Source organism: Ambystoma mexicanum, chromosome 1p (genome assembly GCF_040938575.1).
Source record: "Ambystoma mexicanum isolate Mex_15411 chromosome 1p, UKY_AmexF1_1, whole genome shotgun sequence".
Lineage (NCBI taxonomy): Eukaryota > Metazoa > Chordata > Amphibia > Caudata > Ambystomatidae > Ambystoma > Ambystoma mexicanum.
The window spans coordinates 13,241,887-13,258,851 of record NC_090921.1 but is presented as its reverse complement, the minus strand read 5'-3'; the positions used below and the strand labels follow the sequence as shown (position 1 = coordinate 13,258,851).

Here is a 16,965-nt window from a genome sequence, read left to right as displayed (position 1 = left end):
GTCCGTTTTCAGTGAACAGTGATTTATGCTTTACCCTTTTTTGGTGAAAACGCACACGAGTCAGATGTGTGCTTTCAGTCTGGGTGTTCAGAAAAGCAAGAATTCATAAACACATGCCATTCCCTGGCTCCCAATTGTCCTGTCTGTACACGTGGCATGAAGATAAAAAAGAAACAGCTATTGGCAGCGGTGGGATTCGAACCCACGCCTCCAAAGAGACTGGAGCCTAAATCCAGCGCCTTAGACCGCTCGGCCACGCTACCCTGCTGGTACTGAAACGAGAGCCTCTGAGACCTGTATTTTTTTAGGGATTGGCTGGTTTGGCCATTAATTCAAAATCAAAGCAAAGCATGAACTTGGATTGAATTCTAGCACTGGCTCTGCAAAGCCCGAACTGAACAATAAAGCACACTTGTCAGCCTGAAATTGAAATGTCACCTTTCGGGAGTGCTCTGTTCAACAGCAGTCTGGTAGCCTAGTGGTCAATGTCAGCACCCCTCCATCCAGCAGTCTTGAGTTCAATTCCCGGTGAGGGAGGTCAGATCTTTTCTAGGTTTTTTTTGGTTCTAAAAATGTTTGGGAAGCGAAGGTTCAGGAACATTGCCGGTAGGGAGAGTAAGCTCTTTAAAGGCATGCAATGAGATGTGTTTTTCTTTATTTCTGCATATTTCTGTAGCTAGCTGCATTCTTTCAGTCAACATCCCGCCCCATTTAGTGCTCACGTTTTTAAAGAAGTCCACCATTAGCCCGCAGTGTAAGCCTACCCGGGGCCTCCGCCGATGGTCCATGGTGTGTGGGATCCTTACTGGACCAACCCCAGCCGTAACGCAAATCTTAGCTTTGTCTCATTCGACCCCTAACTCGACCCAAGGAGCTACTGCAAACTCTTAGCCTAACACTAGCCCTAAATGAAAGACGCCTATTGTCCTCACATGTGGGATTTTGTTCTCGCTGCTAGTGCATACGAAACTTGGTTCCGACGTGTCCAGGAGTGGGAGAATTACCAGGGACCTTGCAATCTCGTGCCTGGGGGTTTCTAAGCTGGGCATAGGAGCTCCACTGGATGGAGCCAAGTGTCTTGAACTGAGTTTTTGTGATGCAGCAGGAAAAGGCTCTGCAAAAAGGAGCAACTACCAAGGCAAAGAGATGTGCATTCATTAGGGCATCGTGTCGGCAGATTTGTGGCCCTGCCCTGAACGTGTTTATTGACAGGATCGTGAACGCATGTCCGTTTTCAGTGAACAGTGATTTATGCTTTACCCTTTTTTGGTGAAAACGCACACGAGTCAGATGTGTGCTTTCAGTCTGGGTGTTCAGAAAAGCAAGAATTCATAAACACATGCCATTCCCTGGCTCCCAATTGTCCTGTCTGTACACGTGGCATGAAGATAAAAAAGAAACAGCTATTGGCAGCGGTGGGATTCGAACCCACGCCTCCAAAGAGACTGGAGCCTAAATCCAGCGCCTTAGACCGCTCGGCCACGCTACCCTGCTGGTACTGAAACGAGAGCCTCTGAGACCTGTATTTTTTTAGGGATTGGCTGGTTTGGCCATTAATTCAAAATCAAAGCAAAGCATGAACTTGGATTGAATTCTAGCACTGGCTGTGCAAAGCCCGAACTGAACAATAAAGCACACTTGTCAGCCTGAAATTGAAATGTCACCTTTCGGGAGTGCTCTGTTCGACAGCAGTCTGGTAGCCTAGTGGTCAATGTCAGCACCCCTCCATCCAGCAGTCCTGAGTTCAATTCCCGGTGAGGGAGGTCAGATCTTTTCTAGGTTTTTTTTGGTTCTAAAAATGTTTGGGAAGCGAAGGTTCAGGAACATTGCCGGTAGGGAGAGTAAGCTCTTTAAAGGCATGCAATGAGATGTGTTTTTCTTTATTTCTGCATATTTCTGTAGCTAGCTGCATTCTTTCAGTCAACATCCCGCCCCATTTAGTGCTCACGTTTTTAAAGAAGTCCACCATTAGCCCGCAGTGTAAGCCTACCCGGGGCCTCCGCCGATGGTCCATGGTGTGTGGGATCCTTACTGGACCAACCCCAGCCGTAACGCAAATCTTAGCTTTGTCTCATTCGACCCCTAACTCGACCCAAGGAGCTACTGCAAACTCTTAGCCTAACACTAGCCCTAAATGAAAGACGCCTATTGTCCTCACATGTGGGATTTTGTTCTCGCTGCTAGTGCATACGAAACTTGGTTCCGACGTGTCCAGGAGTGGGAGAATTACCAGGGACCTTGCAATCTCGTGCCTGGGGGTTTCTAAGCTGGGCATAGGAGCTCCACTGGATGGAGCCAAGTGTCTTGAACTGAGTTTTTGTGATGCAGCAGGAAAAGGCGCTGCAAAAAGGAGCAACTACCAAGGCAAAGAGATGTGCATTCATTAGGGCATCGTGTCGGCAGATTTGTGGCCCTGCCAAGCACGTGTTTATTGACAGGATCGTGAACGCATGTCCGTTTTCAGTGAACAGTGATTTATGCTTTACCCTTTTTTGGTGAAAACGCACACGAGTCAGATGTGTGCTTTCAGTCTGGGTGTTCAGAAAAGCAAGAATTCATAAACACATGCCATTCCCTGGCTCCCAATTGTCCTGTCTGTACACGTGGCATGAAGATAAAAAAGAAACAGCTATTGGCAGCGGTGGGATTCGAACCCACGCCTCCAAAGAGACTGGAGCCTAAATCCAGCGCCTTAGACCGCTCGGCCACGCTACCCTGCTGGTACTGAAACGAGAGCCTCTGAGACCTGTATTTTTTTAGGGATTGGCTGGTTTGGCCATTAATTCAAAATCAAAGCAAAGCATGAACTTGGATTGAATTCTAGCACTGGCTCTGCAAAGCCCGAACTGAACAATAAAGCACACTTGTCAGCCTGAAATTGAAATGTCACCTTTCGGGAGTGCTCTGTTCAACAGCAGTCTGGTAGCCTAGTGGTCAATGTCAGCACCCCTCCATCCAGCAGTCTTGAGTTCAATTCCCGGTGAGGGAGGTCAGATCTTTTCTAGGTTTTTTTTGGTTCTAAAAATGTTTGGGAAGCGAAGGTTCAGGAACATTGCCGGTAGGGAGAGTAAGCTCTTTAAAGGCATGCAATGAGATGTGTTTTTCTTTATTTCTGCATATTTCTGTAGCTAGCTGCATTCTTTCAGTCAACATCCCGCCCCATTTAGTGCTCACGTTTTTAAAGAAGTCCACCATTAGCCCGCAGTGTAAGCCTACCCGGGGCCTCCGCCGATGGTCCATGGTGTGTGGGATCCTTACTGGACCAACCCCAGCCGTAACGCAAATCTTAGCTTTGTCTCATTCGACCCCTAACTCGACCCAAGGAGCTACTGCAAACTCTTAGCCTAACACTAGCCCTAAATGAAAGACGCCTATTGTCCTCACATGTGGGATTTTGTTCTCGCTGCTAGTGCATACGAAACTTGGTTCCGACGTGTCCAGGAGTGGGAGAATTACCAGGGACCTTGCAATCTCGTGCCTGGGGGTTTCTAAGCTGGGCATAGGAGCTCCACTGGATGGAGCCAAGTGTCTTGAACTGAGTTTTTGTGATGCAGCAGGAAAAGGCGCTGCAAAAAGGAGCAACTACCAAGGCAAAGAGATGTGCATTCATTAGGGCATCGTGTCGGCAGATTTGTGGCCCTGCCAAGCACGTGTTTATTGACAGGATCGTGAACGCATGTCCGTTTTCAGTGAACAGTGATTTATGCTTTACCCTTTTTTGGTGAAAACGCACACGAGTCAGATGTGTGCTTTCAGTCTGGGTGTTCAGAAAAGCAAGAATTCATAAACACATGCCATTCCCTGGCTCCCAATTGTCCTGTCTGTACACGTGGCATGAAGATAAAAAAGAAACAGCTATTGGCAGCGGTGGGATTCGAACCCACGCCTCCAAAGAGACTGGAGCCTAAATCCAGCGCCTTAGACCGCTCGGCCACGCTACCCTGCTGGTACTGAAACGAGAGCCTCTGAGACCTGTATTTTTTTAGGGATTGGCTGGTTTGGCCATTAATTCAAAATCAAAGCAAAGCATGAACTTGGATTGAATTCTAGCACTGGCTCTGCAAAGCCCGAACTGAACAATAAAGCACACTTGTCAGCCTGAAATTGAAATGTCACCTTTCGGGAGTGCTCTGTTCAACAGCAGTCTGGTAGCCTAGTGGTCAATGTCAGCACCCCTCCATCCAGCAGTCTTGAGTTCAATTCCCGGTGAGGGAGGTCAGATCTTTTCTAGGTTTTTTTTGGTTCTAAAAATGTTTGGGAAGCGAAGGTTCAGGAACATTGCCGGTAGGGAGAGTAAGCTCTTTAAAGGCATGCAATGAGATGTGTTTTTCTTTATTTCTGCATATTTCTGTAGCTAGCTGCATTCTTTCAGTCAACATCCCGCCCCATTTAGTGCTCACGTTTTTAAAGAAGTCCACCATTAGCCCGCAGTGTAAGCCTACCCGGGGCCTCCGCCGATGGTCCATGGTGTGTGGGATCCTTACTGGACCAACCCCAGCCGTAACGCAAATCTTAGCTTTGTCTCATTCGACCCCTAACTCGACCCAAGGAGCTACTGCAAACTCTTAGCCTAACACTAGCCCTAAATGAAAGACGCCTATTGTCCTCACATGTGGGATTTTGTTCTCGCTGCTAGTGCATACGAAACTTGGTTCCGACGTGTCCAGGAGTGGGAGAATTACCAGGGACCTTGCAATCTCGTGCCTGGGGGTTTCTAAGCTGGGCATAGGAGCTCCACTGGATGGAGCCAAGTGTCTTGAACTGAGTTTTTGTGATGCAGCAGGAAAAGGCGCTGCAAAAAGGAGCAACTACCAAGGCAAAGAGATGTGCATTCATTAGGGCATCGTGTCGGCAGATTTGTGGCCCTGCCAAGCACGTGTTTATTGACAGGATCGTGAACGCATGTCCGTTTTCAGTGAACAGTGATTTATGCTTTACCCTTTTTTGGTGAAAACGCACACGAGTCAGATGTGTGCTTTCAGTCTGGGTGTTCAGAAAAGCAAGAATTCATAAACACATGCCATTCCCTGGCTCCCAATTGTCCTGTCTGTACACGTGGCATGAAGATAAAAAAGAAACAGCTATTGGCAGCGGTGGGATTCGAACCCACGCCTCCAAAGAGACTGGAGCCTAAATCCAGCGCCTTAGACCGCTCGGCCACGCTACCCTGCTGGTACTGAAACGAGAGCCTCTGAGACCTGTATTTTTTTAGGGATTGGCTGGTTTGGCCATTAATTCAAAATCAAAGCAAAGCATGAACTTGGATTGAATTCTAGCACTGGCTGTGCAAAGCCCGAACTGAACAATAAAGCACACTTGTCAGCCTGAAATTGAAATGTCACCTTTCGGGAGTGCTCTGTTCAACAGCAGTCTGGTAGCCTAGTGGTCAATGTCAGCACCCCTCCATCCAGCAGTCTTGAGTTCAATTCCCGGTGAGGGAGGTCAGATCTTTTCTAGGTTTTTTTTGGTTCTAAAAATGTTTGGGAAGCGAAGGTTCAGGAACATTGCCGGTAGGGAGAGTAAGCTCTTTAAAGGCATGCAATGAGATGTGTTTTTCTTTATTTCTGCATATTTCTGTAGCTAGCTGCATTCTTTCAGTCAACATCCCGCCCCATTTAGTGCTCACGTTTTTAAAGAAGTCCACCATTAGCCCGCAGTGTAAGCCTACCCGGGGCCTCCGCCGATGGTCCATGGTGTGTGGGATCCTTACTGGACCAACCCCAGCCGTAACGCAAATCTTAGCTTTGTCTCATTCGACCCCTAACTCGACCCAAGGAGCTACTGCAAACTCTTAGCCTAACACTAGCCCTAAATGAAAGACGCCTATTGTCCTCACATGTGGGATTTTGTTCTCGCTGCTAGTGCATACGAAACTTGGTTCCGACGTGTCCAGGAGTGGGAGAATTACCAGGGACCTTGCAATCTCGTGCCTGGGGGTTTCTAAGCTGGGCATAGGAGCTCCACTGGATGGAGCCAAGTGTCTTGAACTGAGTTTTTGTGATGCAGCAGGAAAAGGCGCTGCAAAAAGGAGCAACTACCAAGGCAAAGAGATGTGCATTCATTAGGGCATCGTGTCGGCAGATTTGTGGCCCTGCCAAGCACGTGTTTATTGACAGGATCGTGAACGCATGTCCGTTTTCAGTGAACAGTGATTTATGCTTTACCCTTTTTTGGTGAAAACGCACACGAGTCAGATGTGTGCTTTCAGTCTGGGTGTTCAGAAAAGCAAGAATTCATAAACACATGCCATTCCCTGGCTCCCAATTGTCCTGTCTGTACACGTGGCATGAAGATAAAAAAGAAACAGCTATTGGCAGCGGTGGGATTCGAACCCACGCCTCCAAAGAGACTGGAGCCTAAATCCAGCGCCTTAGACCGCTCGGCCACGCTACCCTGCTGGTACTGAAACGAGAGCCTCTGAGACCTGTATTTTTTTAGGGATTGGCTGGTTTGGCCATTAATTCAAAATCAAAGCAAAGCATGAACTTGGATTGAATTCTAGCACTGGCTGTGCAAAGCCCGAACTGAACAATAAAGCACACTTGTCAGCCTGAAATTGAAATGTCACCTTTCGGGAGTGCTCTGTTCAACAGCAGTCTGGTAGCCTAGTGGTCAATGTCAGCACCCCTCCATCCAGCAGTCTTGAGTTCAATTCCCGGTGAGGGAGGTCAGATCTTTTCTAGGTTTTTTTTGGTTCTAAAAATGTTTGGGAAGCGAAGGTTCAGGAACATTGCCGGTAGGGAGAGTAAGCTCTTTAAAGGCATGCAATGAGATGTGTTTTTCTTTATTTCTGCATATTTCTGTAGCTAGCTGCATTCTTTCAGTCAACATCCCGCCCCATTTAGTGCTCACGTTTTTAAAGAAGTCCACCATTAGCCCGCAGTGTAAGCCTACCCGGGGCCTCCGCCGATGGTCCATGGTGTGTGGGATCCTTACTGGACCAACCCCAGCCGTAACGCAAATCTTAGCTTTGTCTCATTCGACCCCTAACTCGACCCAAGGAGCTACTGCAAACTCTTAGCCTAACACTAGCCCTAAATGAAAGACGCCTATTGTCCTCACATGTGGGATTTTGTTCTCGCTGCTAGTGCATACGAAACTTGGTTCCGACGTGTCCAGGAGTGGGAGAATTACCAGGGACCTTGCAATCTCGTGCCTGGGGGTTTCTAAGCTGGGCATAGGAGCTCCACTGGATGGAGCCAAGTGTCTTGAACTGAGTTTTTGTGATGCAGCAGGAAAAGGCGCTGCAAAAAGGAGCAACTACCAAGGCAAAGAGATGTGCATTCATTAGGGCATCGTGTCGGCAGATTTGTGGCCCTGCCAAGCACGTGTTTATTGACAGGATCGTGAACGCATGTCCGTTTTCAGTGAACAGTGATTTATGCTTTACCCTTTTTTGGTGAAAACGCACACGAGTCAGATGTGTGCTTTCAGTCTGGGTGTTCAGAAAAGCAAGAATTCATAAACACATGCCATTCCCTGGCTCCCAATTGTCCTGTCTGTACACGTGGCATGAAGATAAAAAAGAAACAGCTATTGGCAGCGGTGGGATTCGAACCCACGCCTCCAAAGAGACTGGAGCCTAAATCCAGCGCCTTAGACCGCTCGGCCACGCTACCCTGCTGGTACTGAAACGAGAGCCTCTGAGACCTGTATTTTTTTAGGGATTGGCTGGTTTGGCCATTAATTCAAAATCAAAGCAAAGCATGAACTTGGATTGAATTCTAGCACTGGCTCTGCAAAGCCCGAACTGAACAATAAAGCACACTTGTCAGCCTGAAATTGAAATGTCACCTTTCGGGAGTGCTCTGTTCAACAGCAGTCTGGTAGCCTAGTGGTCAATGTCAGCACCCCTCCATCCAGCAGTCTTGAGTTCAATTCCCGGTGAGGGAGGTCAGATCTTTTCTAGGTTTTTTTTGGTTCTAAAAATGTTTGGGAAGCGAAGGTTCAGGAACATTGCCGGTAGGGAGAGTAAGCTCTTTAAAGGCATGCAATGAGATGTGTTTTTCTTTATTTCTGCATATTTCTGTAGCTAGCTGCATTCTTTCAGTCAACATCCCGCCCCATTTAGTGCTCACGTTTTTAAAGAAGTCCACCATTAGCCCGCAGTGTAAGCCTACCCGGGGCCTCCGCCGATGGTCCATGGTGTGTGGGATCCTTACTGGACCAACCCCAGCCGTAACGCAAATCTTAGCTTTGTCTCATTCGACCCCTAACTCGACCCAAGGAGCTACTGCAAACTCTTAGCCTAACACTAGCCCTAAATGAAAGACGCCTATTGTCCTCACATGTGGGATTTTGTTCTCGCTGCTAGTGCATACGAAACTTGGTTCCGACGTGTCCAGGAGTGGGAGAATTACCAGGGACCTTGCAATCTCGTGCCTGGGGGTTTCTAAGCTGGGCATAGGAGCTCCACTGGATGGAGCCAAGTGTCTTGAACTGAGTTTTTGTGATGCAGCAGGAAAAGGCGCTGCAAAAAGGAGCAACTACCAAGGCAAAGAGATGTGCATTCATTAGGGCATCGTGTCGGCAGATTTGTGGCCCTGCCAAGCACGTGTTTATTGACAGGATCGTGAACGCATGTCCGTTTTCAGTGAACAGTGATTTATGCTTTACCCTTTTTTGGTGAAAACGCACACGAGTCAGATGTGTGCTTTCAGTCTGGGTGTTCAGAAAAGCAAGAATTCATAAACACATGCCATTCCCTGGCTCCCAATTGTCCTGTCTGTACACGTGGCATGAAGATAAAAAAGAAACAGCTATTGGCAGCGGTGGGATTCGAACCCACGCCTCCAAAGAGACTGGAGCCTAAATCCAGCGCCTTAGACCGCTCGGCCACGCTACCCTGCTGGTACTGAAACGAGAGCCTCTGAGACCTGTATTTTTTTAGGGATTGGCTGGTTTGGCCATTAATTCAAAATCAAAGCAAAGCATGAACTTGGATTGAATTCTAGCACTGGCTGTGCAAAGCCCGAACTGAACAATAAAGCACACTTGTCAGCCTGAAATTGAAATGTCACCTTTCGGGAGTGCTCTGTTCAACAGCAGTCTGGTAGCCTAGTGGTCAATGTCAGCACCTCTCCATCCAGCAGTCTTGAGTTCAATTCCCGGTGAGGGAGGTCAGATCTTTTCTAGGTTTTTTTTGGTTCTAAAAATGTTTGGGAAGCGAAGGTTCAGGAACATTGCCGGTAGGGAGAGTAAGCTCTTTAAAGGCATGCAATGAGATGTGTTTTTCTTTATTTCTGCATATTTCTGTAGCTAGCTGCATTCTTTCAGTCAACATCCCGCCCCATTTAGTGCTCACGTTTTTAAAGAAGTCCACCATTAGCCCGCAGTGTAAGCCTACCCGGGGCCTCCGCCGATGGTCCATGGTGTGTGGGATCCTTACTGGACCAACCCCAGCCGTAACGCAAATCTTAGCTTTGTCTCATTCGACCCCTAACTCGACCCAAGGAGCTACTGCAAACTCTTAGCCTAACACTAGCCCTAAATGAAAGACGCCTATTGTCCTCACATGTGGGATTTTGTTCTCGCTGCTAGTGCATACGAAACTTGGTTCCGACGTGTCCAGGAGTGGGAGAATTACCAGGGACCTTGCAATCTCGTGCCTGGGGGTTTCTAAGCTGGGCATAGGAGCTCCACTGGATGGAGCCAAGTGTCTTGAACTGAGTTTTTGTGATGCAGCAGGAAAAGGCGCTGCAAAAAGGAGCAACTACCAAGGCAAAGAGATGTGCATTCATTAGGGCATCGTGTCGGCAGATTTGTGGCCCTGCCAAGCACGTGTTTATTGACAGGATCGTGAACGCATGTCCGTTTTCAGTGAACAGTGATTTATGCTTTACCCTTTTTTGGTGAAAACGCACACGAGTCAGATGTGTGCTTTCAGTCTGGGTGTTCAGAAAAGCAAGAATTCATAAACACATGCCATTCCCTGGCTCCCAATTGTCCTGTCTGTACACGTGGCATGAAGATAAAAAAGAAACAGCTATTGGCAGCGGTGTGATTCGAACCCACGCCTCCAAAGAGACTGGAGCCTAAATCCAGCGCCTTAGACCGCTCGGCCACGCTACCCTGCTGGTACTGAAACGAGAGCCTCTGAGACCTGTATTTTTTTAGGGATTGGCTGGTTTGGCCATTAATTCAAAATCAAAGCAAAGCATGAACTTGGATTGAATTCTAGCACTGGCTCTGCAAAGCCCGAACTGAACAATAAAGCACACTTGTCAGCCTGAAATTGAAATGTCACCTTTCGGGAGTGCTCTGTTCAACAGCAGTCTGGTAGCCTAGTGGTCAATGTCAGCACCCCTCCATCCAGCAGTCTTGAGTTCAATTCCCGGTGAGGGAGGTCAGATCTTTTCTAGGTTTTTTTTGGTTCTAAAAATGTTTGGGAAGCGAAGGTTCAGGAACATTGCCGGTAGGGAGAGTAAGCTCTTTAAAGGCATGCAATGAGATGTGTTTTTCTTTATTTCTGCATATTTCTGTAGCTAGCTGCATTCTTTCAGTCAACATCCCGCCCCATTTAGTGCTCACGTTTTTAAAGAAGTCCACCATTAGCCCGCAGTGTAAGCCTACCCGGGGCCTCCGCCGATGGTCCATGGTGTGTGGGATCCTTACTGGACCAACCCCAGCCGTAACGCAAATCTTAGCTTTGTCTCATTCGACCCCTAACTCGACCCAAGGAGCTACTGCAAACTCTTAGCCTAACACTAGCCCTAAATGAAAGACGCCTATTGTCCTCACATGTGGGATTTTGTTCTCGCTGCTAGTGCATACGAAACTTGGTTCCGACGTGTCCAGGAGTGGGAGAATTACCAGGGACCTTGCAATCTCGTGCCTGGGGGTTTCTAAGCTGGGCATAGGAGCTCCACTGGATGGAGCCAAGTGTCTTGAACTGAGTTTTTGTGATGCAGCAGGAAAAGGCTCTGCAAAAAGGAGCAACTACCAAGGCAAAGAGATGTGCATTCATTAGGGCATCGTGTCGGCAGATTTGTGGCCCTGCCCTGAACGTGTTTATTGACAGGATCGTGAACGCATGTCCGTTTTCAGTGAACAGTGATTTATGCTTTACCCTTTTTTGGTGAAAACGCACACGAGTCAGATGTGTGCTTTCAGTCTGGGTGTTCAGAAAAGCAAGAATTCATAAACACATGCCATTCCCTGGCTCCCAATTGTCCTGTCTGTACACGTGGCATGAAGATAAAAAAGAAACAGCTATTGGCAGCGGTGGGATTCGAACCCACGCCTCCAAAGAGACTGGAGCCTAAATCCAGCGCCTTAGACCGCTCGGCCACGCTACCCTGCTGGTACTGAAACGAGAGCCTCTGAGACCTGTATTTTTTTAGGGATTGGCTGGTTTGGCCATTAATTCAAAATCAAAGCAAAGCATGAACTTGGATTGAATTCTAGCACTGGCTGTGCAAAGCCCGAACTGAACAATAAAGCACACTTGTCAGCCTGAAATTGAAATGTCACCTTTCGGGAGTGCTCTGTTCAACAGCAGTCTGGTAGCCTAGTGGTCAATGTCAGCACCCCTCCATCCAGCAGTCTTGAGTTCAATTCCCGGTGAGGGAGGTCAGATCTTTTCTAGGTTTTTTTTGGTTCTAAAAATGTTTGGGAAGCGAAGGTTCAGGAACATTGCCGGTAGGGAGAGTAAGCTCTTTAAAGGCATGCAATGAGATGTGTTTTTCTTTATTTCTGCATATTTCTGTAGCTAGCTGCATTCTTTCAGTCAACATCCCGCCCCATTTAGTGCTCACGTTTTTAAAGAAGTCCACCATTAGCCCGCAGTGTAAGCCTACCCGGGGCCTCCGCCGATGGTCCATGGTGTGTGGGATCCTTACTGGACCAACCCCAGCCGTAACGCAAATCTTAGCTTTGTCTCATTCGACCCCTAACTCGACCCAAGGAGCTACTGCAAACTCTTAGCCTAACACTAGCCCTAAATGAAAGACGCCTATTGTCCTCACATGTGGGATTTTGTTCTCGCTGCTAGTGCATACGAAACTTGGTTCCGACGTGTCCAGGAGTGGGAGAATTACCAGGGACCTTGCAATCTCGTGCCTGGGGGTTTCTAAGCTGGGCATAGGAGCTCCACTGGATGGAGCCAAGTGTCTTGAACTGAGTTTTTGTGATGCAGCAGGAAAAGGCGCTGCAAAAAGGAGCAACTACCAAGGCAAAGAGATGTGCATTCATTAGGGCATCGTGTCGGCAGATTTGTGGCCCTGCCAAGCACGTGTTTATTGACAGGATCGTGAACGCATGTCCGTTTTCAGTGAACAGTGATTTATGCTTTACCCTTTTTTGGTGAAAACGCACACGAGTCAGATGTGTGCTTTCAGTCTGGGTGTTCAGAAAAGCAAGAATTCATAAACACATGCCATTCCCTGGCTCCCAATTGTCCTGTCTGTACACGTGGCATGAAGATAAAAAAGAAACAGCTATTGGCAGCGGTGGGATTCGAACCCACGCCTCCAAAGAGACTGGAGCCTAAATCCAGCGCCTTAGACCGCTCGGCCACGCTACCCTGCTGGTACTGAAACGAGAGCCTCTGAGACCTGTATTTTTTTAGGGATTGGCTGGTTTGGCCATTAATTCAAAATCAAAGCAAAGCATGAACTTGGATTGAATTCTAGCACTGGCTGTGCAAAGCCCGAACTGAACAATAAAGCACACTTGTCAGCCTGAAATTGAAATGTCACCTTTCGGGAGTGCTCTGTTCAACAGCAGTCTGGTAGCCTAGTGGTCAATGTCAGCACCCCTCCATCCAGCAGTCTTGAGTTCAATTCCCGGTGAGGGAGGTCAGATCTTTTCTAGGTTTTTTTTGGTTCTAAAAATGTTTGGGAAGCGAAGGTTCAGGAACATTGCCGGTAGGGAGAGTAAGCTCTTTAAAGGCATGCAATGAGATGTGTTTTTCTTTATTTCTGCATATTTCTGTAGCTAGCTGCATTCTTTCAGTCAACATCCCGCCCCATTTAGTGCTCACGTTTTTAAAGAAGTCCACCATTAGCCCGCAGTGTAAGCCTACCCGGGGCCTCCGCCGATGGTCCATGGTGTGTGGGATCCTTACTGGACCAACCCCAGCCGTAACGCAAATCTTAGCTTTGTCTCATTCGACCCCTAACTCGACCCAAGGAGCTACTGCAAACTCTTAGCCTAACACTAGCCCTAAATGAAAGACGCCTATTGTCCTCACATGTGGGATTTTGTTCTCGCTGCTAGTGCATACGAAACTTGGTTCCGACGTGTCCAGGAGTGGGAGAATTACCAGGGACCTTGCAATCTCGTGCCTGGGGGTTTCTAAGCTGGGCATAGGAGCTCCACTGGATGGAGCCAAGTGTCTTGAACTGAGTTTTTGTGATGCAGCAGGAAAAGGCGCTGCAAAAAGGAGCAACTACCAAGGCAAAGAGATGTGCATTCATTAGGGCATCGTGTCGGCAGATTTGTGGCCCTGCCAAGCACGTGTTTATTGACAGGATCGTGAACGCATGTCCGTTTTCAGTGAACAGTGATTTATGCTTTACCCTTTTTTGGTGAAAACGCACACGAGTCAGATGTGTGCTTTCAGTCTGGGTGTTCAGAAAAGCAAGAATTCATAAACACATGCCATTCCCTGGCTCCCAATTGTCCTGTCTGTACACGTGGCATGAAGATAAAAAAGAAACAGCTATTGGCAGCGGTGGGATTCGAACCCACGCCTCCAAAGAGACTGGAGCCTAAATCCAGCGCCTTAGACCGCTCGGCCACGCTACCCTGCTGGTACTGAAACGAGAGCCTCTGAGACCTGTATTTTTTTAGGGATTGGCTGGTTTGGCCATTAATTCAAAATCAAAGCAAAGCATGAACTTGGATTGAATTCTAGCACTGGCTGTGCAAAGCCCGAACTGAACAATAAAGCACACTTGTCAGCCTGAAATTGAAATGTCACCTTTCGGGAGTGCTCTGTTCAACAGCAGTCTGGTAGCCTAGTGGTCAATGTCAGCACCTCTCCATCCAGCAGTCTTGAGTTCAATTCCCGGTGAGGGAGGTCAGATCTTTTCTAGGTTTTTTTTGGTTCTAAAAATGTTTGGGAAGCGAAGGTTCAGGAACATTGCCGGTAGGGAGAGTAAGCTCTTTAAAGGCATGCAATGAGATGTGTTTTTCTTTATTTCTGCATATTTCTGTAGCTAGCTGCATTCTTTCAGTCAACATCCCGCCCCATTTAGTGCTCACGTTTTTAAAGAAGTCCACCATTAGCCCGCAGTGTAAGCCTACCCGGGGCCTCCGCCGATGGTCCATGGTGTGTGGGATCCTTACTGGACCAACCCCAGCCGTAACGCAAATCTTAGCTTTGTCTCATTCGACCCCTAACTCGACCCAAGGAGCTACTGCAAACTCTTAGCCTAACACTAGCCCTAAATGAAAGACGCCTATTGTCCTCACATGTGGGATTTTGTTCTCGCTGCTAGTGCATACGAAACTTGGTTCCGACGTGTCCAGGAGTGGGAGAATTACCAGGGACCTTGCAATCTCGTGCCTGGGGGTTTCTAAGCTGGGCATAGGAGCTCCACTGGATGGAGCCAAGTGTCTTGAACTGAGTTTTTGTGATGCAGCAGGAAAAGGCGCTGCAAAAAGGAGCAACTACCAAGGCAAAGAGATGTGCATTCATTAGGGCATCGTGTCGGCAGATTTGTGGCCCTGCCAAGCACGTGTTTATTGACAGGATCGTGAACGCATGTCCGTTTTCAGTGAACAGTGATTTATGCTTTACCCTTTTTTGGTGAAAACGCACACGAGTCAGATGTGTGCTTTCAGTCTGGGTGTTCAGAAAAGCAAGAATTCATAAACACATGCCATTCCCTGGCTCCCAATTGTCCTGTCTGTACACGTGGCATGAAGATAAAAAAGAAACAGCTATTGGCAGCGGTGGGATTCGAACCCACGCCTCCAAAGAGACTGGAGCCTAAATCCAGCGCCTTAGACCGCTCGGCCACGCTACCCTGCTGGTACTGAAACGAGAGCCTCTGAGACCTGTATTTTTTTAGGGATTGGCTGGTTTGGCCATTAATTCAAAATCAAAGCAAAGCATGAACTTGGATTGAATTCTAGCACTGGCTGTGCAAAGCCCGAACTGAACAATAAAGCACACTTGTCAGCCTGAAATTGAAATGTCACCTTTCGGGAGTGCTCTGTTCAACAGCAGTCTGGTAGCCTAGTGGTCAATGTCAGCACCCCTCCATCCAGCAGTCTTGAGTTCAATTCCCGGTGAGGGAGGTCAGATCTTTTCTAGGTTTTTTTTGGTTCTAAAAATGTTTGGGAAGCGAAGGTTCAGGAACATTGCCGGTAGGGAGAGTAAGCTCTTTAAAGGCATGCAATGAGATGTGTTTTTCTTTATTTCTGCATATTTCTGTAGCTAGCTGCATTCTTTCAGTCAACATCCCGCCCCATTTAGTGCTCACGTTTTTAAAGAAGTCCACCATTAGCCCGCAGTGTAAGCCTACCCGGGGCCTCCGCCGATGGTCCATGGTGTGTGGGATCCTTACTGGACCAACCCCAGCCGTAACGCAAATCTTAGCTTTGTCTCATTCGACCCCTAACTCGACCCAAGGAGCTACTGCAAACTCTTAGCCTAACACTAGCCCTAAATGAAAGACGCCTATTGTCCTCACATGTGGGATTTTGTTCTCGCTGCTAGTGCATACGAAACTTGGTTCCGACGTGTCCAGGAGTGGGAGAATTACCAGGGACCTTGCAATCTCGTGCCTGGGGGTTTCTAAGCTGGGCATAGGAGCTCCACTGGATGGAGCCAAGTGTCTTGAACTGAGTTTTTGTGATGCAGCAGGAAAAGGCGCTGCAAAAAGGAGCAACTACCAAGGCAAAGAGATGTGCATTCATTAGGGCATCGTGTCGGCAGATTTGTGGCCCTGCCAAGCACGTGTTTATTGACAGGATCGTGAACGCATGTCCGTTTTCAGTGAACAGTGATTTATGCTTTACCCTTTTTTGGTGAAAACGCACACGAGTCAGATGTGTGCTTTCAGTCTGGGTGTTCAGAAAAGCAAGAATTCATAAACACATGCCATTCCCTGGCTCCCAATTGTCCTGTCTGTACACGTGGCATGAAGATAAAAAAGAAACAGCTATTGGCAGCGGTGGGATTCGAACCCACGCCTCCAAAGAGACTGGAGCCTAAATCCAGCGCCTTAGACCGCTCGGCCACGCTACCCTGCTGGTACTGAAACGAGAGCCTCTGAGACCTGTATTTTTTTAGGGATTGGCTGGTTTGGCCATTAATTCAAAATCAAAGCAAAGCATGAACTTGGATTGAATTCTAGCACTGGCTGTGCAAAGCCCGAACTGAACAATAAAGCACACTTGTCAGCCTGAAATTGAAATGTCACCTTTCGGGAGTGCTCTGTTCAACAGCAGTCTGGTAGCCTAGTGGTCAATGTCAGCACCCCTCCATCCAGCAGTCTTGAGTTCAATTCCCGGTGAGGGAGGTCAGATCTTTTCTAGGTTTTTTTTGGTTCTAAAAATGTTTGGGAAGCGAAGGTTCAGGAACATTGCCGGTAGGGAGAGTAAGCTCTTTAAAGGCATGCAATGAGATGTGTTTTTCTTTATTTCTGCATATTTCTGTAGCTAGCTGCATTCTTTCAGTCAACATCCCGCCCCATTTAGTGCTCACGTTTTTAAAGAAGTCCACCATTAGCCCGCAGTGTAAGCCTACCCGGGGCCTCCGCCGATGGTCCATGGTGTGTGGGATCCTTACTGGACCAACCCCAGCCGTAACGCAAATCTTAGCTTTGTCTCATTCGACCCCTAACTCGACCCAAGGAGCTACTGCAAACTCTTAGCCTAACACTAGCCCTAAATGAAAGACGCCTATTGTCCTCACATGTGGGATTTTGTTCTCGCTGCTAGTGCATACGAAACTTGGTTCCGACGTGTCCAGGAGTGGGAGAATTACCAGGGACCTTGCAATCTCGTGCC

The 16,965-nt window shown here is 47.9% G+C and overlaps 14 non-coding genes across 14 annotated transcripts; all 14 read right to left on the bottom strand.

Moving 5' to 3' along the window:
• Nucleotides 1-181: 181 nt before the first annotated feature.
• Nucleotides 182-263, bottom strand: TRNAL-UAG (transfer RNA leucine (anticodon UAG)). The gene has a single exon. It is a non-coding gene; the product is annotated as a tRNA-Leu (tRNA).
• Nucleotides 264-1,407: 1,144 nt separating this feature from the next.
• On the bottom strand, nucleotides 1,408-1,489 carry TRNAL-UAG (transfer RNA leucine (anticodon UAG)). The gene has a single exon. It is a non-coding gene; the product is annotated as a tRNA-Leu (tRNA).
• Nucleotides 1,490-2,633: 1,144 nt separating this feature from the next.
• On the bottom strand, nucleotides 2,634-2,715 carry TRNAL-UAG (transfer RNA leucine (anticodon UAG)). The gene has a single exon. It is a non-coding gene; the product is annotated as a tRNA-Leu (tRNA).
• A 1,144-nt stretch (nucleotides 2,716-3,859) lies between these two features.
• Nucleotides 3,860-3,941, bottom strand: TRNAL-UAG (transfer RNA leucine (anticodon UAG)). The gene has a single exon. It is a non-coding gene; the product is annotated as a tRNA-Leu (tRNA).
• Nucleotides 3,942-5,085: 1,144 nt separating this feature from the next.
• On the bottom strand, nucleotides 5,086-5,167 carry TRNAL-UAG (transfer RNA leucine (anticodon UAG)). The gene has a single exon. It is a non-coding gene; the product is annotated as a tRNA-Leu (tRNA).
• A 1,144-nt stretch (nucleotides 5,168-6,311) lies between these two features.
• TRNAL-UAG (transfer RNA leucine (anticodon UAG)) lies at nucleotides 6,312-6,393 on the bottom strand. The gene has a single exon. It is a non-coding gene; the product is annotated as a tRNA-Leu (tRNA).
• Nucleotides 6,394-7,537: 1,144 nt separating this feature from the next.
• TRNAL-UAG (transfer RNA leucine (anticodon UAG)) lies at nucleotides 7,538-7,619 on the bottom strand. The gene has a single exon. It is a non-coding gene; the product is annotated as a tRNA-Leu (tRNA).
• A 1,144-nt stretch (nucleotides 7,620-8,763) lies between these two features.
• On the bottom strand, nucleotides 8,764-8,845 carry TRNAL-UAG (transfer RNA leucine (anticodon UAG)). The gene has a single exon. It is a non-coding gene; the product is annotated as a tRNA-Leu (tRNA).
• A 1,144-nt stretch (nucleotides 8,846-9,989) lies between these two features.
• On the bottom strand, nucleotides 9,990-10,071 carry TRNAL-UAG (transfer RNA leucine (anticodon UAG)). The gene has a single exon. It is a non-coding gene; the product is annotated as a tRNA-Leu (tRNA).
• Nucleotides 10,072-11,215: 1,144 nt separating this feature from the next.
• TRNAL-UAG (transfer RNA leucine (anticodon UAG)) lies at nucleotides 11,216-11,297 on the bottom strand. The gene has a single exon. It is a non-coding gene; the product is annotated as a tRNA-Leu (tRNA).
• A 1,144-nt stretch (nucleotides 11,298-12,441) lies between these two features.
• Nucleotides 12,442-12,523, bottom strand: TRNAL-UAG (transfer RNA leucine (anticodon UAG)). Its single transcript has one exon. It is a non-coding gene; the product is annotated as a tRNA-Leu (tRNA).
• Nucleotides 12,524-13,667: 1,144 nt separating this feature from the next.
• On the bottom strand, nucleotides 13,668-13,749 carry TRNAL-UAG (transfer RNA leucine (anticodon UAG)). Its single transcript has one exon. It is a non-coding gene; the product is annotated as a tRNA-Leu (tRNA).
• A 1,144-nt stretch (nucleotides 13,750-14,893) lies between these two features.
• On the bottom strand, nucleotides 14,894-14,975 carry TRNAL-UAG (transfer RNA leucine (anticodon UAG)). The gene has a single exon. It is a non-coding gene; the product is annotated as a tRNA-Leu (tRNA).
• Nucleotides 14,976-16,119: 1,144 nt separating this feature from the next.
• TRNAL-UAG (transfer RNA leucine (anticodon UAG)) lies at nucleotides 16,120-16,201 on the bottom strand. The gene has a single exon. It is a non-coding gene; the product is annotated as a tRNA-Leu (tRNA).
• Nucleotides 16,202-16,965: the final 764 nt, after the last annotated feature.